Source organism: Pipistrellus hanaki, assembly GCF_964339955.1.
Source record: "Pipistrellus hanaki genome assembly, chromosome: X".
In the NCBI taxonomy this organism is placed as follows: Eukaryota; Metazoa; Chordata; class Mammalia; order Chiroptera; family Vespertilionidae; genus Pipistrellus; species Pipistrellus hanaki.
In genome coordinates, this window is record NC_140524.1 from 69920268 (window position 1) to 69947805 (window position 27538).

General features: G+C 40.5%; 1 protein-coding gene across 5 annotated transcripts in view; it reads left to right on the forward strand.

Moving 5' to 3' along the window:
• The window catches only part of EDA (ectodysplasin A), a 480683-nt gene that overhangs the window by 418090 nt on the left and 35055 nt on the right, over positions 1-27538 (forward strand). The gene's annotated exons all lie outside the window — the stretch shown is intronic.

Consider the following 27538-nt stretch of genomic DNA (forward strand, 5'->3'; position numbering starts at 1 on the left):
ATTTTGGAGTTGATTAAATAAAGTGCATGAGAGACAGAGAATAGCCAAGGAGAACCCCAAAGTTTTGGGCATAAGGGAATTGCCATTTCTGAGATGAGAACAGGAGAAGAACAGAGTAAAGGGATGTAGAGAAGGAATCAACAATTCAATTAGGCATGCTAAGTTTGAGGGACCTGATAAACAACCAGGCATCCAGAGACTGGCTGGAATTGCTCAGTGGCCCACCCACTGAAGGATTTCGGATTCAATTCCCTGTCAAGGGCACATACCTGGATTGCAAACTCAATCCCCAGCCTGGTTAGGTCAAATGCAGGAAGAAGGCGATTATTCAAAGTGTCACTCTCACATTGATGATGTTTCTCCCTCCTCCTCCTCTTCCTCCTCTTCCTCCTCTTCCTCATTCTTTTCCTTCTTCTCCTTCTCCTTCTCCTCTTCCTCCTTCTCCTTCTCCTCCTCCTCCTCCTTCCTCTCTCTCTCTCTCTCTCTCTCTCTCTCTCTCTCTCTCTCTCTCTCTCTCTCTCAAAAAGTTAATGGGAAAAAAATCTCCTCAGTTAGGATTAATAAAACAAATCAAGGTAGCCAGATGTGTAAGTCTACACCCTGTATCACTATGTCTCAAGACAATGATCTGACTTTGTTCTATAAAAGTAAAGAACTCATTGAAGAACTGAGTCAATCTAGAAACCATCTGAACAGAGCAAGAAGTAGTATGGGAAAGGTTGGTCAAAGTGAGGTGAGTTAAGGCCAAAAATAAAAACAAGCACATGTTGATTCTAAATTCACAAGTTATTTGATATATTTAAAAAATTAGTTATCCAGCTTAGGTTTGCTTCCCAAGCATCAAAGAAAAAGCAATTTACGTAGACCATGACAGAGATTTCAGGAAGAAAGCATTTCTCTAAAGTAAAAAATGGGGATAAGTTTAAAATCAGAGCAGGAAAAAATTGGTTCTAGCTCCTTGTAAAATTTTGTGACCTATTACTATCCTTTAATTTCAATTTGGTTCCCAAAATTTTCTCATTACTGAACAAGCCTTCTAGGCACTGCAAGAAGGAGTGTAAAGATGAATAAGACACTCAAAGAACTTTAATGAGGTAGCACATACATTGATAAGAAACAGGTAAAAAATGAAGCAAAAGCCTGGCTGGTGTGGCTCAGTGTTTGAGCGTTGACCTATGAACCAGAGGTCACAGTTCGATTCCTGGTCCAGGCATGTACCTGGCTTTCGGGCTCAATCCCCAGTGTGGGGAGTGCAGGAAGCAGCCAATCAATGATTCTCTCTCATTGTTAATGTTTTTGTTTCTCTCTCCCTCTCCCTTCCTCTCAGAAATCAATAAAAAATATTTTTTTTTTTAAATGAAGCAAAGATAGGATGGGGGAAGTACATCCTGGAGTTTCACCTTACATGGCATCAGTACATAGAAAGCACTCAAACATTTTGTAAATGAATGATTGAGCAAAAAATGGAGGAGGGGAATCTATATTTTTTTTATCTAAGAACTACAGATATTGATTTTGATGTTCTTCACTAATCCCTGTGTGAGAAAACATTTTTTTCCCAAAAAATGAGGAAATGCAAGGGATGTGGTAGCAATTTTTAGAAGCATGCATAAGTTCACTAGGAATAAATCAGAATACAGAAGTCTATCATTCTATCTTCAGGAAAAAAAATATATCCTTGGCTACTAAACTAGATAATTGAGACATAATAGGGATAGTCTATTTTGCCTTTAAAATGTCAGTGGCTATATCCAGAGCATATCCAAATTTTCTGACCCACTATTCAAGAAACAGTTGCATTTGTCTCAGTTTTTTTCATTTGAATTATTCCATAAATGAAGGCTTTGCCTAGGAAGCAGGAGTTCCAAACACAGGGCTAGGTCCCCTCTAATATAAATCTTGGCACTTGATAACTTCAACTCTTAGGAAATAAGTGAAGTCTTTTTCTTTTCTACACCTTGGCCTTAAATTCACTGTTCCTGTTTTGAGTTGGCCAAAAGTCTTTGATACAGATTTGAAGTTCATTTTTTGCTAACTATACAGTTGTTGTCCTTCAAGGAAAACACGATTCCTCCATTGTAGGTGCTGTGAGTCCCAGAAACCTGTGCCAGGATTTCCTGCTGAGACCCATCCTTGTGATGTATTTCTGAAGTAATAATAGCTCTAGGTGGCTTGCTTGGTTATCTCTCACAGGGTACTCTACAAAATCTTCAGAACTTTATTTTCTAGTTAGAATGAAATATGGAATATATTCGGAGAGTCAGGAAATCTTAGATTCAGATAATATGAATCCAAAATTCCCATGGAGCTAATTTCCATATTTTAAAAATATTATAAAATCATTTGTTCTCTTCCTGTAGGAGCATTTTCAGGAATCAATCAAAATATTACTATCTTTCCTCATTCACTTTCTTTCCATGTTTCTGTCCTAGTAGGACAATAAAAATAAAAGTGCAGCATAGTATAACAGAAAGGATACTAGACTGAGTCAAAATTTCTAGATCCCAAAATCAACACCAACAACAAAAATTTTTGGATCCCAATCCTGAAATCACTGCCATTTTACCATGTGACCTTGGAGGAGTGACATCCCTCTGAGCTTCAATTTCCTTAGCTATAAAATAGAGATAATTACCCCTGCTTGCCTCGTGTATTTGTTGTGGTGATCAGAAGCATTAATGTATGAAAAAAAAATGCTTCAGAAATTTATTGCTAATACTCCATTATCTCTAGGAAATGAACATAAAAACCTTATCTCCCAGGCATTTTAAGCACTCATTCATTAATTTCTGGATAACCATTATTATTCCTGTAAAAATACTCCCTTTCAGTAAGATTGTTCTTTTTTATACTCACTAACTAGTGGCCCAGTGCACAAAATTCATACACATTAAAATGGAGTGAGAGAAAATATTTTAATATTGCTATTTGCCCTTTCTCTATAATAGAAGTGTCAGAGATGGAAGAAAATTAGTAAAATGTATATGAAAATTTTCCTCCTGTCAGACTCTGGGGCACACCACAGGATCCAGAGTCAAGTCCTTGCCCACCCGCAGCACCTCACCTCAAAATCACACAAGACTCAGACCCAGCCGGCCCCACCCCCATTGGGTGAGATCCAGACCTGGCCGGCCCCATTCCTATCAAACCCCATCTTAAGGGGGACACAGCCTCAGGTCCTGCATCAAGCCCTGCCAGGTGGGGGGCATGGCCTCAGGGCCCTTAAGTGCTTCAAGGTGAGAGGCACAGCATCTGGTCCCCCAGCCCGGTGCTGAGCAGGGGGCGCAACCTCAGGGCGCCATCAAGCCCTGCAGGGTTGGGGGTGCAGCCTCAGGTCCACAGCCCCACGCCAGGCAGGGGGGGTGCAGCTTCAGGTCCCCCAGGGTAAGGGGTGCAGCCTGAGGTTCCCCATCCTTGGGGTTGGGGAGCAGCCTAAGGTCTCCCAGCCCAGCACCAGAGCAGGGGCATACATTGAGGTCCTGCATCAATCCCTGCTGGGTGGGGGTGCGGACTGAGGTCCCCTTTCAAACCCCACCAAATGGAGGGTGTGGCCTGAGGTCCCCTGTCAAGCACCACTGAATGGGGGGCACAGACTCAGGTCCCCTGCCCTGGCCCAGTGCCATGCAGCCTCAGGTCCCTGCTCTTTGCTCCTTAAGTTTCATTATGGGAACTCAGCCTCTACTGTGGGTCCAGCCATATTGTGTTATGGAAACCCTGCCTCCACTGTGGGTGCAGCCATCTTTGTGATGGTGTGATGGTCAATTTGCATATTCCCCCTTTATTAGATAGGTTGTTATCCAAACCCATAGGAAGAATACTCCAAGCCTCAAACTATGACCCACCTCATCATAACAAATGATCACAGCTGTGCAGTTTGGCTGGGTGGCTGACTTTGTCCCCTATTGTTAGCATCTCTTCTTTGTAGTTATCTTTACTTTTAGTCAAATTAAAAAAGCTAGCATTCTTGCAAGGATGGTACAATATCCGCAAATCAGTAAACGTGATACATCACATAAACAAATTGAGAGATAAAAATCATATTGTCATATCAATTGATGCAGAAAAAGCATTTGAGAAAATCCAACACCCTTTCCTGATAAAACCTCTCAGCAAGGTGGGAATAAAAGGATCATACCACAACATAATAAAAGCTATATATGATAAACCCATAGCAAACATCATACACAATGGGCAAAAACTAAAACCATTTTCCCTAAGAATAGGAACAAGACAGAAATGACCACTCTCACCAATCCTGTTTGACATAGTACTGGAAGTACTAGCCATTGCAATTAGACAAGAAGAAGAAATAAAAGGCATCCAAATTTAAAAGAAGAAGTAAAGTCGTCCTTATTTGCAAATGACATGACCCTATACATAAAAAATGCGAAAGACTCCATCAAAATACTAATAGACTTATTAAATGAATTCAATAATATAGCAGGATACAAAATTAACACCGAGAAATCTATAGCATTTCTATACACCAACAGTGAACTTACAGAAACAGAGACTAAAAAAGCAATCCCATTAACCATCGCACCAAAAAAACTAAGATACCTAGGAGTAAACTTAACTAAGGAGGTAAAAGACCTGTACTCAGAAAGCTATAGGACACTGAGAAAGAAAAAAAAGAGATAGAGGAAGACATAAACAGATGAAAGAACATACAGTGTTCATGGATTGGTAGAATCAACATCATCAAAATGTCCATACTTCCCAAAGCAATTTTTAGGTTCAATGCACTCCCCATTAAAATACCAATGGCATACTTCACAGACCTAGAAAGAACTCTCCAAAAATTCATCTGGAATAAAAAAAAGACCCAAATAGCCACAGCAATCCTGAGAAAGAAGAATAAAGTAAGAGGGATCTCAATACCAAACTTCAAGCTGTATTACAAAGCCACTGTTCTCAAAACAGCATGGTACTGGCACAAGAACAGACATATAGATCAATGGAATAGAATAGAGAATCCGGATATTGACCCAAACCTCTATACTCAATTAATATTTGACAAAGGAGGTATGAACATACAATGGAGTCAAGACAGTCTTTTCAATAAATGGTGCTGGGAAAATTGGACAGATACTTGCAAAAAAAAATGATATTAGATCACCAACTTACACCATATACAAAAATAAACTCAAAATAGATACAGGACTTAAACATAAGACGGGAAAACATAAAAATACTAGAGGAATCCACAGGCAGAGAAATCTCGACATATGTCAAAAGGACTTCTTCATTGATACTGCCCCTAGAGCAATGGAAGGTAAAGACGAAATAAACAAATGGGACTACATCTAAATAAAAAGCGTTTTTTACAGCAACAGAAACCATCAACAAAACAACAAGAAAGCCCACTGCATGGGATAACATATTTGCAAATGTTATCACTGATAAAGGTTTAATCTCCAACATCTACAGACAGCTTATACAACTAAATAAAAGGATGATAAATGGTCCAATTAATAAGTGGGCAATGGACCTAAATAGAATATTTCAAAAGAAGACAGAAGGAAGGCCAAGAGACACATGAAAACATGCTCAAAGTCACTAATTATCCAAGAGATGCAATTCAAAACAACAATGCGGTACCATCTCACACCTGTCAGAACGGCCAACATCAACAAATCAACAAATGAAAAGTGTTGGCGAGGTTGCGGAGAAAAAGGAACCCTCGTGCACTGCTGGTGGGAATGCAGACTGGTGCAACCACTGTGGAGAACAGTATGGAGTTTCCTCAAAAAACTGAAAATGGAAGTCCCATTTGACCCAGTAATCCCACTCCTAGAAATATATCCTAAGAAACCAGAAATACCAATCAAAAAGGAAATATGCACCCCTATGTTCATAGCAGCACAATTTACAATAGCTAGGATTTGGAAACAGCCTAGATTCCCATCAGCAGATGATTGGATCAAAAAACTATGATACATCTACACAATGGAATATTATGCTGCCATAAAAAAGAAGGAATTCTTATCATTTGCAGCAACCTGGATGGAATTGGAGAGCGTTATGCTGAGTGAAATAAGCCAGTCAATGAAAGAAAAACACAACATGATCTCACTCATTTGTGTATAATAAAGAACGTAATAAAGAACTGATGAACAAAAAGATAGATACAGAGACAGTAAAGCAACAAACAGACTGTCAAATTATAGCAGGGAGGGTAGGGATATATGGGAGAGATAAGAGATCAACGGAAGGACTTGTATGCAAGCATATAAACAAAACCAATGGACAAAAAACTCTGGGGGAGGGGGCATTTATGGGAGTGGGGGGGCAATGGTAAGATATGTGCACATATAATGCCTTAATAAAAAAAATTTTTTTAAGTTAGCATTCTTTTTTGTTATTATAAAATAGTAAAGGGGAAAAAACAAATAAGATTGGAATATATCCTTTGTTCTTTATTTCTGAAAAATAATAATGGAAGAGAGCATACCTACCATTAAATTGGTACAGATGAACATGAAAGGCTATGGCCTCAAAAAAACAGACTTTCTGCCTGTACAAATGTTAGCTAGAATTAAGATGTGCCCTCATTCTAGTATTGCTCTACTATTTATTGCTTGTCGGTGAGCCATCACTGTGCTATTATCAAATGAGAACTAAAATAATTTTGAGAGCTGATAAAGTCTCAAGGACTTGTTCACAAGACTAAATTAAAGGCTTTTGAGAGTTGTCAATGTGTGTAGGCTGGAAGAGGATTGTTGATTTCAAAGGCAGATTCCTCAAGGTTGCCTGCTGATCATGAAAAGAATGCCCTCGGTGCCCAAAGCAAAACACTCTAAAAAGTAGCTTTATATCAAATAAGACATTAAGTAAGCTAAAGTGTCTTAGCTTGCTCATACTCCAAAATGTCCTTTAAAAGTATATTTTCATTTGCCCTAACCTTTTTTCTCAGTGGATAGAGCTGGCTGGAGGCAGGGACCAGGAGGTTGGCTGGCAGGCTCCATTCCTTATTGGGGCATGCGGGCTGGGGGCAGCTCCTACATTGAGCATCTGCCCCCTGGTGGGTCACTGTGCTTCATAGCGACCAGTCATTCTGGTCATTCCATCGTAACAGTTGGTTAGGCTTTTATATATAGATACTAGCAGCATGATGTTGGGCAAATCTTTACTTAAACCTCCTTCTCTGCTCATAGTTGTTTCTAAAGGTTAGACTGGAATAGCTCATTCTCAACTCAAACATAAGAGATTCAAAATCATTTCAGGGTTTTTGTACACACCCCTGGAAATTCTGATCATTTTGCACACTATGAAGAAATCTATAATGAGGTACTATTGCTGAGATGATTATGTCATACTAATAGCCCTGCGCAAAAATCCGTGCACCAATAGCACTCTGTGGGGCCTGGCCACTCCATGCACACTGCCCAGAGACTCTTTGCGGCCCAGAGGCCGAAAAACAGCCAGGCACGAAATGCTTGCCTCATCGCTGTGGCAACGAAGCAAGCATTCTGCCAGGTCACTCATGCTTCCTGTTCTCAGCGGCCGCAACCCCACCCCCACCCCTGGGACCTGGGGACTCCAGCGGGGCTAAGAGGAATAGGTGCCACCATCTTGTGGCTATGGGTGCTACCATCTTTGTGACAGAGTGATAGTCAATCTACATATTACCCTTTTATTACCCTGTTTCCCTGAAAATAAGACAGTGTCTTATATTAATTTTTGCTCCCAAAGATGCACTAGGTCTTATTTCAGGGGATGTCTTATTTTTCTATGAAGAAGAATATGGTACACATTTATTGTTAAATTAAAATAAAGGAAATTTATTACCTGTATAGGGTATGGTAGTATGGTAGTTGTCAACACAAACCAGACAAACTGTGAGTCCTACAGTATCAAGAATTTACTCATTTATTCAATGACAATCATGTCATCATCTTCTGGAACATCATCATAACAATCCAATTCCTGAATTTCCTGGTGAATTTCTTGTGACTCCATTTCTTTCAGAATCAGTGGACCAAATCTCTCATGTTTAGCAATAGCACTGTCTTTAAATGAGTACTTCTTGTCAAGGTAGCCTGCTCGCAGTGCATTTGCAATGCAACTGTCAGTGATTTTCTCCCATGAATTCTTCACCCAAGTCACTACTTCTTGCAGTTTAGGTTTCACAAAGTTTCCATGCTGATTTCTCTCCATTCTATTTTCAATGTAGTCATTAATTTCCATGAGCAAATTGTCTTTGAATGGCTTGTTTATTGCAATATCAAGAGTCTGGAGATAGGCAGTCATTCCTGTGGGAATCATTATCTGATCTATTTTTCTTTCGTGAAGAAATGTCTTCAGGTCTTTAGCGCGGTGAGTGCTGGCTGCATCCCAGACTAGCAGACCTCTTTGGCTCCCTCGCATAACAAGCAGCAGCATTAAATCGACCCACTTCCTTATAACTGCTTGTGTGGCCCAGGCTTTTTCAGTTTCAAGAATAAAAATCTTTTCCTTCTTGCCCTTAGAAAAGATTAAAGGTGGGATTAAAGGCAATCCAGACAAATTGCCAAAATACAGGAAACACGTACACTTTCATAAGCAGTGGAGGGAATGTACACTAAGGAGGCACCTCGCTGTTCAATTGTTGTTTGAGATGATTGGCCCATAAACACTGCAGTGTCATCCATAGCAATCATGTTGGAAAGATTGTATTTAGAGAAGTCAGAATCATCAATAAAGGACTTGAATGCAAGCGCTCGCTTCATAACTTGAGTATCTTCCAACCTAAACAATGTTGTAGATCTTCTTAAAGACAGCTCACTTCACTGGAGGAAATTATCCAGCCAGTGTTGTGATGCTTTGAAGTCTTTGGGGGCTATGTCAAACTGTGGTGCCATTGCAAGGGCAAATTCTTGAATCTGAGCCCTATTCACAACCAAAGCCTTTGCTCTCCTGTCAACAACCCATTCACAGATCAGGTCTTCCAGCTCGGAAAATAATGGTTGCCGACCTGATCCACACTTGTGCTTTTTAGCATTTCCCTTGTCCACTTGTTCAATGAGGTTACCATACTCTGCTCACCATTTTCGGATCAATCGGATACTCAACATCTTCTCTTTGCAGAAAGAAGTAAGATTTTGGCCCCAAGAGTCTTCCACAGTTCCTTTTTTGTACTCCACAGAGTAGCTTTTTCTTTTTGTGCTCATTTCTAGGGGTAAAAAAAAAAAAAGGAATTGGGGTATCAAGGTGGGGGGAGGGGGATCACTTAAAATGACACAGGGGGGGTCAGAGGGGGAGAATCAAAATGGCACAGGAGAATCAGAGGGGGGATTACCATTTTAGTAACCCCTTTTGATCCTCCTGTGTCATTTTGATTGCCCCCTCTGATCCTCCTGTGTCATTTTAAGTGATCCCCCTCCCCCCACCCCTGTGCCACTGAACACCTTCACCAGACATCCCCCCTACCCCTTTATCAGACATTTACCCCCTGGGGCCTGTCACTGGGCTTGCTGGGGCCTGAATCTGGGCTGGAGCAGGGTCTGCCACTGACTTAGAACCTTCAGTCATCATGAGGGCGGCTGCGAGCATCAGGTAGTGTCATCAGAGACAGACCAGCACTCACCACCTTCGCCTAGTCCCATCTGCTCTAATCCTCCTGTTCTACACGCATCTGCGAAAGTCTCCTCCTCTCTCCCTTCCCGAGCTCACTGCTCACTCCCACTCAACCTCTGCTCCGCCTCCACACAGCAGTGACGTCAGGACTCCACGTAACGTCACTGTTTGCTATACGCCAGTCGGGGCAGCCCTAGCGACCAGTTTACAGTAAATTAATTTTCATTCTGAGACAGAGCCTAGCAGGGGCTTATTTTTGGGGGATGCCTTATATTTCACTCATAAGGAAACCTGTAAGTAGGTCTTATTTTCGGAGGATATTTTATTTTCTGGGAAACACAGTAGATAGGGTATCTCATATATATAAGGGTAAGTAATAGATCTTATAATTGTTTCTTTCCAATTCTGTTATAATTGCTCCTAATTATTCTTGATTTCTGTCTATACTAATAAAAAGGGTAATATGCTAATTAGATCAGTTATCTTCCAGACATCCTTTTGGACAAAGCCATAGTGGCAATAGCCAAGGCATAAGTGGGTTAGGGGGGATCAGGCTGGCAGGGGAGGTCAGTTATGGGTGACCAGGCTGGCAGGGAAGGGCAGTTAGGAGTGACCAGGAAGGCAGGGGAGAGCAGTTAGGGGCGATCAGGCAGGCAGGCAGAGGCAGTTAGGAGCAATTAGGCAGGCAGGCAGGTGAGCAGATAGGAGCCAGTGGTAGTGGATTGTGCTCCCACAGGAATCGGGCCTAAATTGGCAGCAAGGGGTCCTGTACTGGAGAGGGAACAGGCTGGGCTGAGGGACCTCCCCCTGTACACCAATTTCATGCACTAGGCCTCTAGTCCTATCTAATAAAAGAGTAATAAGCAAATTGACTGAATCTCCGCTACACCACAAGCCACACCCACCAGCCAATCAGGAGCAAATATGCAAAGAAACCCAACCAAGATGGCTGTGACCCCAGAGAGCAGGTGGGAGGCTTGGGTTTCTCCAGCAATGGAGGAAGCCAAGCTTTCCACCTGCCCTTGCTTGCTTAGTTTTCCACTCAATGCTACAAAGTTTCAATTATAGAAGGTAAATAAATTCCAACAGAAATGTTGGCAGCCACAAAGCTGAAAGAGCAGGAGGCTAGGGTTTCCCCCTGCGATGGAGGAAGCTAAGCTTCTGCAACCCTGGCTGGTTTAGGTCTCCATTCCAGGCTACAAAGTTTCAATTATAGAAAATACATAAATTCCAGATACCAGGGCCTCCACTTGGGTCGCCGGGGAGTGTGGCCGGCCTGCAAAATACCACAGGCCCATCACCCAGGCCATCCCATGCCCTAAGGGAACCCCCACCTTGATTCGGGACACCCTTCAGGGCAAACCAGCTGGCCCCCTCCTGGGCACCAGGCCTCTATCCTATCTAATAAAAGAGTAATATGCAGATTGACCATCACTCCAACACACAAAGTGGCTGCCCCCATGTGGACACAAGATAGCCGCCACAAGATGGCCAAAAGGGGAGGGCAGTTAGGAGGAACCAGGCCTGCAAGGGAGGGCAGTTGTGGGTGATCAGGCCAGTAGGAGAGGGAAGTTGGGAGGGACCAGGCCTGCAAGGGAGGGCAGTTGGGGGCAATCAAGCCTGCAGGTAAGGGCAGTTAGTGATGACAAGGCTGGCAGAGGAGAGAAGTTGGGGGTGACCGTGCCTACAGGGAAGGGCAGTCGGGTGAGACCCAGGTCTGCAGGGGAGAGCAGTTGGGGTGGAGGGTGGACTAGGCCTGGAGGGGAGGGCAGTTAGGGGTGATCAGGCCAGAAGGGGAGGCAGTTAGGGGCAAACAGGCTGGCAGGAGAGCAGTTGGGAGCTAGCAGTCCCGGATTATGAAACGGATGTTCGACTGCCCATTTTGGCCCAATTTCACCGGGATCGGGCCTAAATGAGCAGTCAGGCATCCTTCGAAGGGTCCCAGGTTGGAGAGGGTTCAGGCTGGGCTGAGGGGCACACACTCCTGTGCATGAATTTCGTGCATCAGGCCTCTAGTAATATAAGAATAGCTAAGGTGGTTTTAGCCACTTACATGTAGTCTGTATGATTAAATACTCAGAGTTTCAGTTTGGATGTTCAAATGAGCCTTTTCATTAGTGTTCATGAAGAGGCTCAATAAGGATTAAGAGCACGCCTATTACTTCCAAAAGTGAACACTAAGAAGTGTTGGATAAGCAGTGAACTGCCAGATTGCTTCATTGTGTATTGCTCCTCAAAATATCACAGGCAGATGTAGTTGTGTAGGCAGACAGTTCCTGTTGACACTGTAGTGTATTACTTATGCAACCCTCCCTTATTCTAGATTCTACACCTCAATCTATAGGGCTTCCACTGTCTCACAAGTGGGGAACTACTGCAGCTTCTTTTTTCCCATTCATTCATTTAATAAATGTTTATTAAATACCAACTAGTTATTGAATAAATCTTTTTTGATCACTGCTAAGAACACTATGGACACAGTGGTGAACAAGATTAGTCCCTAACCTCATTAAACTCAGTTTGTTCAACATAGTATAGTAAGTGGTATAACAGAGTAAACACAGGATTCTATGGGACATGTCAGCACCTGATCTAGACCTTGGAGTTAAGGGAAGGTCTCCTAATTGGGGTAGCATCTGAGTTGCAACTTGACCAGTGCTGAAGCATTAGCCAAATGAAGATTCAAGGGAAAGGTAAACTAGGCAGAGAGAACATACATGTTGGAAGGCTTAGAATAAAGGAGAGCTTGGCTCATTTGAGGAACCAAAAGAAGTTTGTATAGTTAGTATAGATTTATAAAGGGGAGGTGACAGTAAATGAGTTGGCAAACAGGGTCCAAATCATGCAGGAATCCAGTCTATGGAACATAGAAACTTTTCTAAATGCAATGGGTAAGCAAGCATAGGGTCAATGTCAAGAATAGATTATATGGCCGAAACCAGTTTGGCTCAGTGGATAGGGCGTCGGCCTGTGGACTGAAAGGTCCCGGGTTCGATTCCGGTCAAGGGCACGTACCTTGGTTGTGGGCACATCCCCAGTGGGGGGTGTGCAAGAGGCAGCTGGTCGATATATCTCTCTCATCGACGTTTCTAACTCTCTATCCCTCTCAATTCCTCTCTGTGTAAGAATCAATAAAATATATATTTTAAAAAAGAATAGATTATATGGCAAATATCTTAACATGTTAAATACATATACTCTGATTGAGCAATTCTACTTTTACTGCTAGATATATTCACATGTGGGAAATCATTTACCAATGAGGTTCTTTGTTGTATCATTTGTAAGAGCAAAGAAGTGGAAATAACCTAAATATCCATTATTTAGAAAATGATTAAATAAATTATGATAAATCTATAATTGGTAACTCTGAGGATGAAAACTGAGTATTTGAGGTGGGGTGGGGGGAGAGTTAACTTAATTTACAAGATTGTGTATCTTTTGAGGTTTTCTTTAAAACATCTACAAGTACTACTAATTTAAAATAAATGAGTTTAACTTTTTAAACTATGTCATTTCCCTATCACTGAAATCTATTATCAATAATTTTATATTATGATACCATCTCATGCTAATGAAAAAGTGAAACCCATATATTTTTGGAAAGAATATAAATTGTTTTTCCCAGCTTTATTGAGGTATAGTTGACAAATAAAAATTGTACATATTCAAGGTATACAATGTGATATTTTATACATTGTGAAATGATTACTACAATCAAGGTAATTAATATTTCATCATCTTACATAGTTACCTTTTTTGTGGTAAGAATACTTAAGATCTACTCTCTTAGAAAATTTCAAGTATAGTATACAGTATTATTAACTACTAGAGGCCTGGTGCACAGATTCATGCTCAGTGAAAGGAAATTAATTAGAAGAAATATTTTAGAGGCTGGGGAGGGCCTGCAGGAGGTTGGATCCAGGGCATGTTCAGCCCATCTCGCCCAGTACTGAGTGGTCAGACCCAAGCAGCAAGCTAACCTACTCGTCTGCACCCTGGTGATCAGTGCACATCATAGTGACTGGTTGAATGGTAGAACGGTTGGGCACTGAGCATATTAGGCATAGATAGATAGATAGATAGATAGATAGTCACCATACTATGCATTAGATATGCTAGTCTACTTCCTTTCTATGCCCCAGATTTTATTATATTCACCAGTTTATTCTGTTCCTCAGATTTTTTATTCAGTTGATTTTTAGATTAACTTGTTGATAGATATGTATTTTTGTCACTTTGTTGTTCATAATTTTTATCTTTACCTTTTTCTTCTTCCTCTTTTTAAAGAATATCCTTCAGCATTTCATATAATCCTGGTTAGAGTAATCTTGGTTGTACATTCTTGCTATTCATCACTTTAAATATTTCTTGCCATTCCTGTCAGGCCTGCATAGTATCTGTTGAGAAATCAGCTGACAGTTGTATGGGAACTCTCTTGAAAGTAACTAACTGTTTTTCTCTTGCTGCTTTTAATATACTCTCTTTGTCTTTTGCCCTTGGCATTTAATTATGATGTGTCTTGGTGTGGTCCTCTTGGATTCCTCTTGTTTGGGGTTTTCTGCATTTCCTAGACTTGTAAGTCTATTTCTTTCACCAGGTATGGGAAGTTTTCTGTTATTATTATTTAAAATAGGTTTTCAATGTCTTGCTCTCTCGCTCTCTCTTCTGGCACCCCCATAATTCGGATGTTGGTACACTTCAAGTTTTGCCAGAGGCTTCTTACACTATCTTTAACTTTTTGGATTCTTTTTGCTTTTTGCTTTTCCATTTGAGTGTTTTTTGCTTCTTCGTATTTTAAATGTATTACTTGATTTTTGGGATCCTCTAGTCTGCTGTTGAATCTCTGTATATTATTCTTCATTTCAGGCCGTGTATGCTTAATTTCAAATTGGTCCTTTTTCATAACCTTGAGGGTCTTACTAAATTTCTCAGAAGTTTCTAGAAGATTCTTTTTTTTTCACATGTAAAATATGTTTTAAATATTTTTTTTTAAATTTCAGTTTATAACAACTATGTAAAGGAAAAATGCTTTAGTGAAAGTTCTAGTGGACTCCCAAAATAATAATGTAGCAGTCAAAATTTTTTCTTTTTCTGGAATAAACAGGAAGTTTTTCTTTTTAGCTTAAGTTTTATTGTTTTATTTTTTATTAAGGTATTATATGTGCACATATCTTACCATTGCCCCTCTCCACTCCCATAAATGCCCTCACCCCCACCCAGAGATTTGCGTCCATTGGTTATGCTTATATGCATGCAAACAAGTACTTCGGTTGACCTCTTTTTTTAAATTAAATTATTATCTGTGTACATATTTTAACATTGCCCCCCCCATACATACCCTCCCTTCCCAGAGTTTATGTCCATTGGTTGTACTTATATGCATGTATATAAGTCCTTCGGTTGATCTATTATCTCCCCCAGATCTCCCTACCCTACCTGCTATAATTTGACAGTCTGCTTGTTGCTTTACTGTCTCTGTATCTATCTTTTGGTTCATCAGTTTATAATGTTCTTTATTATCCATAAATGAGTGAGGTCATGTGGTGTTTCTCTTTCATTGACTGGCATATTTTACTCAGCATGATGTTCTCCAATTCCATCCAGGTTGCTGCAAATGATGAGAATTCCTTCTTTTTTATGGCAGCATAGTATTCCATTGTGTAGATGTAACATAGTTCTTTTATCCAATCATCTGCTGACGGGCACCTAGGCTGTTTGCAAATTCTGGCTATTATAGATTGTGCTGCTATGAACATAGGGGTGCATATATCCTTTCTGATTGGTGTTTCTAGTTTCTTGGGATATATTCCTAGGAGTGGAATTACTGGGTCAAATGGGAGTTCCATTTTCAGTTTTTTGAGGAAACTCCATACTGTTCTCCACAGTGGTTGCACCAGTCTGCATTCCCACCAGCAGTACACGAGGGTTCCTTTTTCTCCGCAACCTCGCCAACACTTGTCATTTGTTGATTTGTTGATTTTGGCTGTTCTGACAGGTGTGAGATGGTACCGCATTGTTGTTTTGATTTGCATCTCTCTCGGTTGACCTCTTATCTCCCCCACCTCTCCCTAAACTTCCTGCTGTAATTTGACAGTCTGTTTGATGCTTTACTGTCTCTGTATCTATCTTTTTGTTCAACAGTTTATAATTTTCTTTATTCTCCATAAATGAGTGAGATGATGTGGTATTTTTCTTTCATTGACTGTCTTATTTCACTTAGCTTTATGTTCTCCAATTCCATCTAGGTTTCTGCAAATGGTAAGAATTCCTTCTTTTTATAGCAGCATAGTATTCCATTGTATAGATGTACCATAGTTTTCTGATCCAGTCCTCAGCTGACGGGCACCTAAGATGTTTCCAAATCTTAGCTATTGTAAATTGTGCTACTATGAATATAGGGGTGCATATATCCTTTCTGATAGGTGTTTCCACTTTTGTAGGATATATTTCTAGGAGTGGTAATACTGGGTCAAATGGGAGTCCCATTTTCAGTTTTTTGAGGAAACTCCGTTCTGTTCTCCACAGTGGCTGTAACAGTCTACATTCCCACCAGCAGTGCATGAGTGTTCCTTTTTCTCCGCATCCTCGCCAACACTTGTCATTTGTTGATTTGTTGATGATAGCATTCTGGCAGGTATGAGATGGTACCGCATTGTCATTTTGATTTGCATCTTTTGGATAATTAGTGACTTTGGGCATGTGCCTCTTGGCCTTCCTTCTGTCTTCTTTTGAAAAGATTCTATTTAGATCCATTGCCCTTTTTTTATTATTGGATCATTTATCTTTCTTTTATTAGATTGTATAAGCTGCCTGTAGATGTAGATGTTGGAAATTAAAACTTTATAAGTGATAACATTTTCAAATATGTTATCCCATGCAGTGGGCTTTCTTGTTGTTTTGTTGGTGGTTTCTTTTGTTTTGCAAAAGCTTTTTATTTTGATGTAGTCCCATTTGTTTATTTCGTCTTTACCTTCCATTGCTCTAGGGGCAGTATCAATGAAGAAATTCTTTTGGCATATATCTGAGATTTCTCTGCCTGTGGATTCCTCTAGTATTTTTATGGCTTCTCATCTTATGTTTAAGTTTTGTATCCATTTTGAGTTTATTTTTGTGTATGGTGTAAGTTGGTGATGTAGTTTATTTCTTTCTTTCTTCCTTTCTTCCTTTCTTTCTTTCTTTCTTTCTTTCTTTCTTTCTTTCTTTCTTTCTTTCTTTCTTTCTTTCTTTTTCTTTGCATGTATCTGTCCAATTTTTCCAACACCATTAGCTGAAGAGAAATGTCTTGACTCCATTGTATGTTCATGCCTCCTTTGTCAAATACTAATTGAGCATAGTGGTTTGGGTTGATATCTGGATTCTCTATTCTATTCCATTGATCTATATATCTGTTCTTGTGCCAGTACCATGCTGTTTTGAGAACAGTGGCTTTGTAATACAGCTTGAAATCTGGTATTGAGATCCCTCCTACTTTAATCTTCTTTCTCAGGATTGCTGTGGCTATTCAGGGTTTTTTTTTTTTTTTATTCCAGATGAATTTTTGGAGAATTCTTTCTATGTCTGTGAAATATGCCATTGGTATTTTAATGTGGAGTGCATTGAATCTATAGATTGCTTTGGGTAGTATAGACATTTTAATGATGTTGATTCTACCAATCCATGAACATGATATGTTCTTCCATCTGTTTACATCTTCCTCTATCTCTTTTTTCAGTATCCTGTAGTTTCCCGCATATGTGTCTTTTACCTCCTTAGTTAAGTTTATTCCTAGGTATCTTAATTTTTTTTTTTGATGTGATGGTAAATGGGATTGCTTTTTTGTCTCTCTGTAAGTTCACAGTTGGTGTATAGAAAGGCCATAGATTTCTTGGTGTTAATTTTGTATCCTGCTACATTGTCGAATTCATTTATTAAGTGTATTAGTTTTTTGATGGAGTCTTTCGGGTTTTCTATTTACAATATCATGTCATCTGCAAATAAGGACAACTTCACTTCGTCTTTTAAATTTGGATGCCTTTTATTTCTTCTTCTTAATTCCAATGGCTAGTACTTCCAGTACTATGTCAAACAGGAGTGGTAATAGTGGGCATCCCTGTCTTGTTCCTGTTCTTAGGGAAAATGGTTTTAGTTTTTGCCCATTGAGTATGATGTTTGATGTTGGTTTATCATATAGAGCTTTTTATTATTTTTTGGTATGACCCTTCTATTCCCACCTTGCTGAGAGTTTTATCAAGAAAGGGTGTTGGATTTTCTCAAATGCTTTTTCTGCATCAATTAACATGAATATGTGATTTTTATCTCTCAGTTTGTTTATGTGATGTATCATGGTTATTGATTTGCACATATTGAACCATCCTTGCATCCCTGGGATAAATCCTCTTTGGTCATGTTGTGTGATGTTTCTGATGTATTCCTGGATCCAATTTGCTAGAAATTTGTTGAGGATTTTGGCCTCTATGTTCATGAGGGATATTGGCCTGTAGTTCTCTTTCACTGTGTTGTCTTTATCTGGTTTTGGTATTAGGGTAATGCTGGCTTCATAGAAAGAGCGTGGAACTGTTCCTTCCTCTTGAATGTTTTGGAATATTCTGAGGAGAATAGGTTTTAGTTCTTCCTTGAATGTTTGGCAAAACTCTCCTGTGAAGCCATCTGGTCCTGGGCTGTTGTTTGCCTGGAGCCTTTTGATGACTGCTTCAATTTGTTCCATAGTTACTGAGCTGTTTAGATTCTTCCTGATTGAGTTTTGGAAGGTTATATTTTTCTAAGAATATGTCCATTTCGTCCAGGTTGTCCAGTTTTTTGGAATAGAGTTGTTTGTAGTATTTTGTAACAGACCTTGTATTTTGGCTGGATCTATTGTTATTTCACCTCTTTCATTTCTTATTTTGCTTATTTGGGTCCTTTCTCTTTGCTTCTTGGTGAGCCTGGCTAGAGGTTCATCAATCTTGTTTATCCTTTCAAAGAACCAGCTCTTAGTTTTGTTGATCTTTTGTATTGTTTCTTTGGTCATTTATCTCTGCTCTGATCTTTATTATTTCCTTCCTTCTGCTTACACTGGGCTATTCTTGTTGCTCTCTTTCTAACTCTTTGAGTTATAAGGTTAGGTAATTTATTACCATTGTTTCTTGTTGTTTTTGCAATAGGCTTGTAGAGCTATGAATTTCCCTCTCAAGACTTCTTTCAATGTGTCCCATAAATTTTGGATTGTTATCTTTTCATTGTCATTTGTTGCCATGATGTTTCTTATTTCTTCTTTGATCTCTGATAACACAGTCATTGTTTAATATCGTGTTTCCCTGAAAATAAGACATCCTCTGAAAATAAGACCTACTTACAGGTTTCCTTCTGAGTGAAATATAAGGCATCCCCCCGAAAATAAGGCCCCCCCTAGGCTAAACATGAGAGATTTGGTCCACTGATTCTGAAAGAAACGGAGTCATAAGAAATTCACCAGGAAATTCAGGAATTGGATTGTTATGATGATGTTCCAGAAGATGATGACATGATTATCATTGAATAAATGAGTAAATTCTTGATACTATAGGATTCACAGTTTGTCTGGTTTGTGTTGATAACTACGATACAGGTAATAAATTTCCTTTATTTTCATTTAATAATAAATGTGTACCATATTCTTCTTCATGGAAAAATAAGACATCCCTGAAAATAAGACCTAGCGCATCTTTGGGAGCAAAAATTAATATAAGACACTGTCTTATTTTCAGGGAAACAGGGTAGCATGCTGTTTAGTACCCATGTGTTTGATTTCTTTGGGTTGTTTTTATTGTAGTTGGTTTCTAGTTTTATGCCACTGTGATCTTGAGAAGAATGCTTGATATGATTTCTATCTTCTTGAATTTGAAGAGACTTTGCCTATGTCCCAACATGTGGTCTATCTTTGAAAATGACCCATATGCACTTGAGAAGAATTTGTATTCTGTGGCTTTTGGGTGAAATGTTCTGAAGATGTCAATTAATTTCAACTTGTCTAGTGAGTCATTTAGGATTGATGTATCTTTGCTGTTTTTTTTGTTTAGAGGATTTTTCCAATGGTGATAATGGGGTATTAAAATCCCCTACTATGATTGTATTGCTGTTATTCTCTCCTTTGATATTCTCCAGTAGTTTTTTTTTTTTTTTTTTTAATGTATTTGGGTGCTCCTGTATTGGGTGGGTATATGTTTACCAGAGTTATTTCTTTTTGCTGGATTGCTCCCTTTCATATTATGAAGTGGCCTTCCTTGTCTCATGTTATGTCTTTCACTTTGAGATATAAGTTGTCAGATATAAGTATTGCTACCCCAGCTTTTTATTTATTTTTTTCATTTCCATTTGCCTGGAAAACCTTTTTCTATCCCTTCACCCTCAGTCTGTGTGCGTCTTTTTTCTGAGGTAGGTTTCTTGTAGACAGCAGATATATGGGTCTTGTTTTCTTATCCAATCTGTTACCCTATGTCTTTTGATTGGGGCATTTAATCCATTTACCTTTAAAGTTATTGATAGGTACTTATTTGTCCCCATTTTTATTCTATACCCCTGTGTTCCTCCTTCGCTTCCTATTTCTTTTCTTTTTTTATTTACATCAAACCCTTTACCATTTTTTGCATTGCTGGTTTGGTGGTGATAAATTCCCTTAGTCCTTTTTGTCTGTGAAGCTCCTGATTTCACCTTTAATTTTGATTGATAGACTGGCTGGGTACAGTATTCTTGGATTCAGACCCTTCCTTTGCATGACTTTGTATATCTCATTCCATTTCCTTCTGGCCTGATGAATTTCTGTTGAGAAATCAGTTGCTAGTCTGATGGGGTTTCCTTTGTATGTAACTTTCTGTCTGTCTCTGGCCGCTTTTAAGATTCTTACTTTGTTCTTGGTGTTTACCAGTTATAATGTGCCTTGGAGTCTTTTTTTTGTTTTTGCGAGGGGGGGTCGTTTTTCTTGGGACTCCGTGAATTTCATGGATTTGTGTAGGGTTTTTCTTCCCTATATCAGGGAAGTTTTTTGTCATTATTTCTTCAAACAGGTTTTCTATTCTTTGCTCAGTTTCCTTTCCTTATAGTAACCCTATTATGAGGATGTTGTTTTGTTTCCTGTTGTCCCAAGGTTGCCTTTGGCTCTCCTCCTGCTTTTTAATTTTTCTTTCTAGAAGCTGCTCTCCTTGGGTATTTTTTTCCATCTTGTCTTCTAGCTCACTGATGCGGTCCTCCGTTTCTTCTAGTCTACTTTGAAGCTTTCTATTGAGTTCTTTATAGCAGTGATGTCATTTTTCATTTCTTCTTGGTTCTTTTTCATTTCCTCTTGGTTTTTACTCTTTCAAATCTATCTTCCATTCTTTGTAGCTATCTTGTGACCATTTCTCTGAATTTTTCCTCCAATAGTTTGCTTGTCTCTAATTCGTTTACTTCCTTTTCTGGTGATGCCTGTATTTCTTTCATATGTAGGCTGTTTCTTTGTCTCCCCATGGTCTCTCTTCTCAGGATGTCTGGTTATGTAGTTCTCTCCTTTCCTTGGTGGAGTGAAGAGCTCCTGTGAGTCCAAGCATTCCCTCTACCTGCCACTGGTATTCTGGGGCTCGCAGCTGTTCAGCAGTCATAGCTGTGAAGCTGTGGATTTTCAGGCCTCCAACTAGATCCACTTTTCCTTTCAAGATGGTGAGATTTCCCTGTCTGAACCTTTAGCTCCGGGAGGGGACACTGCTGCCGTTGTGGCTGCCCTGTCAAGGTAACCCCATCCAGCAGTTTCCCACCTTCTCTTGGAGTTCAGCTGTCTCTTAGCTTGCTAACAAATACTCCCAGTGCTACCCTCAGCTGTTCTTTCTGCTCCAGGTCAAGGCTCAGAACACGTCTGTCTATTCTGCTGCCATTTTCTACACCTCCTAGAAGATTCTTGAGTAACCTTATAACCATGGTTTTGAACTCTATATCCAGTATTTTGCTTTCATCCATTTCTTTCTTTTGTGACTTATTTCTCTGTTTCCACATTTTGGCCCACTTCTCTGTGTTTGTTTCTATGTACTGGGTAGCTGCTAAGTCTCCTTTAGTTGATAGAATTGCCTTGTGTGGTTGGTGTCCTATAGGGCTCAGTGTCTCAGCCTCTCCAGTCACCTGAGGTGGACACTCTTTGTGCACCCCTTTGTGCGCCGTATGCAGAGTTCTGTTGTAGTTAATCCTAGATTGCTGTTGGTATCACTGGGAGAAATTGTCCTCCAGGCCAATGGACTGTGATGATCAGCTCTGTCTACACTGGAAAATCTAGTGTAGGAGATAAAAATAGGAGACACCCTTATGGGGAGGACTTGCTTCAGTGGCGCTTTGGTGATCACTGAGTCTGCCCCTTGAGTGTGTCTCTTATGGATGTGAAGAGTTGTAATCTTGTATGGTCTCACTCTGTCCTCTGGGTACACTGGCTCTTGGATCTCCAAGGAGGTGCATGGTCTGCTACTGTCTGGGACTGCCAAGCAGGAGCTACAGAGACATCTGAAGATTCCTCGTCTTTGTATCTGTTTTGGAAGTGCCCATATGAGGCCCATCTGTGAAGCGATGCTGGCTGGGCCTTGGCTTTCTTTTGGAAGCTCTGGGGCTCTCTGATCCAGCTGCAGTTTGACAGGTTTTAAGCAGAAGGATAGGCCATTTATCTGCAAAAGCCAATGCATACAGCTTGGGTGGGGTTGTAAATTGGGTGGGGCAGGGTCTGTGGAAATCACCAGGGTGAAGCAAATAGCAATGGCTGCCAGTCAGCCCTGCACCGGAGAAGTCCCTGATTCTCCACATCCCCTGCCCCCATGCAGGAACAATAACCATTGCAAGTCGTTCTAAGAGAAAGCTGACCCCATGCAGGAACAATAACCATTGCAAGTCGTTCTAAGAGAAAGCTGCCCTTGCATTCCTGTTCCACTGCTAGAAATTTCAGTTTCTTACCCTATGTGTCTGGGTCCCCCAGCATCTTGCCCGGAACTGGAGTTCAGAGCAAGCGGGAGCTTGTATCTCTCTCCCGATTAAAAGACCAGCACAGCCAAGACCGGTTTGGCTCAGTGGATAGAGCGTCGGCCTGCAGACTGAAGGGTCCCGGGTTCGATTCCGGTCAAGGGCATGTACCTTGGTTGCGGGCACATCCCCGGTGGGGGGTGTGCAAGAAGCAGCTGGTCGATGTTTCTCTCTCATTGACGTTTCTAACTCTCTGTCCCTCTCAATTCCTCTCTGTGTAAAATCAATAAAATATATTAAAAAAAAAAAAAAAAAAAAAAGACCAGCACATCCAGGTGCCAGCACTTTCCGGGCTTCCACACCTCTTACCAATCTCAATGCACTTTCTTCACCTCTCTAGTAGTGGAACTTCCACTCAGTCAGCCTTCCCGTGGTTCTGGGTGGTAATTGTTCTGCTATTTAGTTGTGGTTTTGATGTGGTTGTGAGAGGCAGCAAGTCTATGTGTTTACCTATGCCACCATCTTGGTTCCTCCTTGAGTTTATTTTTGTATACACATGGAACTATCCAGTTTTCCCAACATAAGAGACTATCCTTTCCACATTGTGTATTCTTGGCATTCTTGTTAAAGATCAGTAGCCCATCAATGCATGTATTTGTTTCTAGGCTCTTTATTCTGTTCCATTCCTCTATATGCCTTTTATTGTGACACTTTCATACTATTTTGATTACTGTACCTTTGTAATATATTTTAAATAAGCGCGCTCTCTCTCTCTCTCTCTCTCCTTATAATAACTAGAGTTATTCTGAAACTTTTGTGGCTTTATATGAATTTTAGTATTGTATTTTTGTCTTTCAGTTGAAAATTCCATTGGAATTTTGGTAGAAATTGCCTTGCATGGCTTTGAGAAATGTGGGCGTTTTAAGAATATCAACTCTCCAAATCCAAGGACACAGGATATCTTTCCATATTTTCATGTCTTTTTCAATTTCTTTCATCAGTGTTTAGGATGGTGAATTTTTTCAAATGCTCTTTTTGCATCTATTGAGATGATCATATGATTTTTCTCCTTCATTTGTGTCACATTGTGGTATGTCACATTTGAGAATACAAACTGTTACACCATTTTGGGATATTTATCCAACTCTCTAGTAAAATTAAACATTAAGATATCTTTGATCCAGGATTTGCAGTTTTGGGAATATATCCTTCAGAAATAAGGATACCAAATTATAGGTCAGTATGTTTATTATAGCACAATTTTAGTGGCAATACAGGTATAACCCTAGTAGCTATAAATAAGGAAATGATTGAATTATAACATAGCCAAACTATTGAATATTATGCAGTTTAATAGGAATAAGCTAGAGTTTTATGTATTCACCTGAAACAATAGCCATGTTCCTTTGCTAGGTAGTAAAAATCAAGTTTCCGAGCAATGAGTGTAGTAATATGGCCCCATTTTCATAAAAAAAAAAAAAGAGAAGGATTAAAGCCCTAGAAATGTTTATAAATATAGATATATAGACATGAACATAGAAGCAGATGTGGGAAGCAGAGGCACCAAACTGAATTATTGATTACCTTAGGTGGAAGGAGGTTGGATGGGAAAGGGATAGCTGTTAATCAAGCTATCAACCAGCGGTCCACAAGTTTGACATGCTTGTGTTAAGTGGTTCTTTATACAGAGTGGGGGGAAAGTATGTTTACAGTTGTGAGTATGTGGAACAGTTTATATTTGTATTATTATTTATTAACTAGGGGCCTAGTACATTACTTCGTGAACCTTGAAAGGAACTGTGGGCCTCGAGGCTTTGGTGGGCACAGGGGCGGGTTTTGGCCCATCCTCCGTGCCCCCACCCAGTCCCTCCCACCACAGCCCCAGTCCCTTTTCTGCCAGTAGCCCTGCTTCCACCACCTCTGCTCCCATGGGCTGATGGCACGGAATGATTGGGGCTGGTGTCAGCAGCAGGTGCAAGTGGGGCCATCACCAGCAATGGATGCAAGAGGCAGCTGCTTCCATGATCACCCCTCAGGAGCAGGGGGAGGTGGAGTAGTCCTGAGGGGCAATTGGGGCTGGCAATCACTGCTCGCACCCACTAACAGCGCCCAGGGATTGGGGCCAGCACCAGACACTGTTAGTGGATGCGAGCAGCAGCTCTGGCATGCACCTGGTGCTGGCAGCAGGTGGAGTGCCAGGCGGGACTGCAACAGGCAGGAGCAAAGAATTTTCAGTAACCACCAGAGGCTCAACCTCAGTGACAGCGACTGGCACCTTGGTCTCATGACCCTGCTCACCTGCTCTACCATCCTGCTGCGGCCGATGCCCACCATGTTCCACTCTCTGCTGCCTGCTGCTGACGCCAGCATGTTCTGCGCATACCCCCTGGTGGTCAGCACACATCATAGCAACCAGTTGATTGGTTGTTCAGTTGTTCTGCAGTTCAATCTATTTGCATATTAGGGATATATATACATATATATTATTGTATTATTTTTATACTAAAAACTGTAAACCTAATTTGCCCCACCCTGTGTAATTCTGTTGCATTACAGAATGTTACTGTAATTTATTAAAAATGTAATAAAAAGTAGAGACATTGGTGAGAAAAATGAACTTGTGGGGCATGAGGGAGATGAAGAAGGCAGTTATGAGGCTACTTCCATGATATACATAAGGAATGATGGTGGCTGAATTAGAATAGTAGCAATGCAGACAGAAGTAGACAGATTTAGTTAGTAGATAGAAAAAATAGGACTTAATGATTTTACTGAAAGGAGAAAAAGAGGAATTAGGGTATCCACCCGGGTTTCTGGCAAGGTGCTAGACTATTTACTGAGATAATGATCAGAGGAGGAAGTGTGGTTTTAGGCACATTGAGTTTCAGGTACCGATGAGAAATTCAAGAGGAGAAAACCTGTAAGCAGTTGGAGATATGCGGCTGAAACTCAGGAAAAATACCTGGCCTGGAAATATAGATATGGAGGTCACTAGCTATATTAGAACTCTCTTGGTTATAAGTGACAAATACCTGGCCTAAACTGGATTAAGATTTAAAAGGGGGATAGGAATGAGGTTTATTGGCTCATTTAACTATAAAGTCCCTAATAAAGTTGGCCTAAAGCATAGTATGACCCTAGAGCTCAAATGATGTCATCAGTACTCTCTCAGCTTTCCTTTCTATTGGCCTCATTTTTCAGGCAGGTCCTACCCATAAGGTGGCAAAAATAGCTACTTGCATCTCTATGCTTACATCTTACCAATTTAGCAGGCACAATATAAGGAAGATGCCTTACACATCCATTGGATTCAGTAAGAAGAATGTTGTTGGCAACATTGGTGAGAGCAATTTTAATACAGCAATAGGGACAGAAGGGTTCAGAATCAAGTCAAATGAATAAATCGAAAATAACAAATGTAAATGAAAGGGAGGGGGAGAACAAAGTAATAGCTAGAGATTTATTAACTATCTACTATTTCTAAAGTGCTGTGTCATATTACACCTAGGGATACAAAAATATGTAAGATAAGGTTCCTTAGTTCTGGAGTCCTATCCTATAACATAACCCTAAAAGTAAATCGACCAAACAGTAGACTGACCCATGGAGCGACTAGTTGCTATGATGCACACTGGCCACCAGGGGGAGTACACTCAATGCAGGAGCTGCCCACTGGTGGTCAGTGCACTCCCACAGCTGGAGCACTGCTCAGCCAGAAGCCGGGCTCATGGCTGGTGATCTCAAGCGATGGTGGCAAGAGCCTCTCCCGCCTCCAGGGCAGCACTAAGGAGCAGCAAGCCAAGTAGTAAGGAATGAACAGGTAGGTGGGTGCTTAGGAGCTAGGGGTCCCGGACTGCAAGACCCCTAGCTTCCGAGGGATCCTGGATTGCGAGAGAATGCAGCCTAGGCTGAGGGATCGCCCCTTCTCCCCCGCCCCCCACGCAAATTTCATGCATTGGGCCTCTAGTGGCCTTCATAAAAGAGAGAATCTTGTAAATGATTCCCAGAGGTGATAAGTACCAATATAGAGGTAGGGGAGATTGTCGTGGAAGCATAGAAAAGGAAGCCACTGAATGGCTGATCAAATACATTAAATACATTTCCAAGAAGTGGACAATAAATGACACATACCAGGCATGCATATGCGAATTAATGTGGTGATAATTGAATTGGATTTTGGAGAATGACTGAGACATTAATTAAGAAAAGTTGAAAGTGTTTCTGACAAAGGGAATTGCAAGTGCAAAGGCTAACCAATCCCCTAGATTTGTTGGCCCTCCTCTTGGCTTAAGAAATCTAATATTTATGTGCCTGGCCAGGTATACACCAAAAGGTTGTGGATTCAATTGCCAGTTAGACACATACCTGGGTTGCAGGTTCAGTCCCCAGTCAGAGCAGATATAGGAGGCAACTGATAAATCTCTCTCTCTCTCTCTCTCTCTCTCTCTCTCTCTCTCTCTCTCTCTCTCTCTTTCTCTCTCTCTCTCTCTCCTTACCTCTCTTTCTAAAAAAAAAAAAAAAAATCAAGGATAAACATGCCCTTGGGTGAGGATTAAAAAAAAGAAAGAGCTCAGCCAGTGTAGTTCAGTGCTTGAGTATCAGTCTATGAACCAGAAGGTCATGGTTCGATTCCTGGTCAGGGCACATGCCTAGATTATGGGCTTGATCACCAGTAGGGGGCATGCAGGATGATTATATTTCATCATTTGTGTTTTTATTTCTCTCTCCCTCTCCCTTCCTCTCTGAAATAAATAAAAATTTATTTTTAAAAAAGAAAGGAAAGAAATCTAATATATAACATAGAAGGCTTAGAGGAAGGACTGAGGAAGTCCAGAATTATTGGGTGAAGAAAAGTTGACAAGAGCCCAAAACCACCTGAGGGGCTTTCAAATGCCCACTGAGGCATTTGATAAATGGCATTTTAATCCAAATTATCTTTGCATCTTCCCCACTTCACTACACTTCAGAAATGGACTCCAAGTTGACTTAGAAAACATAGGTCCAATGCCATTAACATGTATAGAAATATAGGGAGAGCTATTTATGAAATGGTAGTATA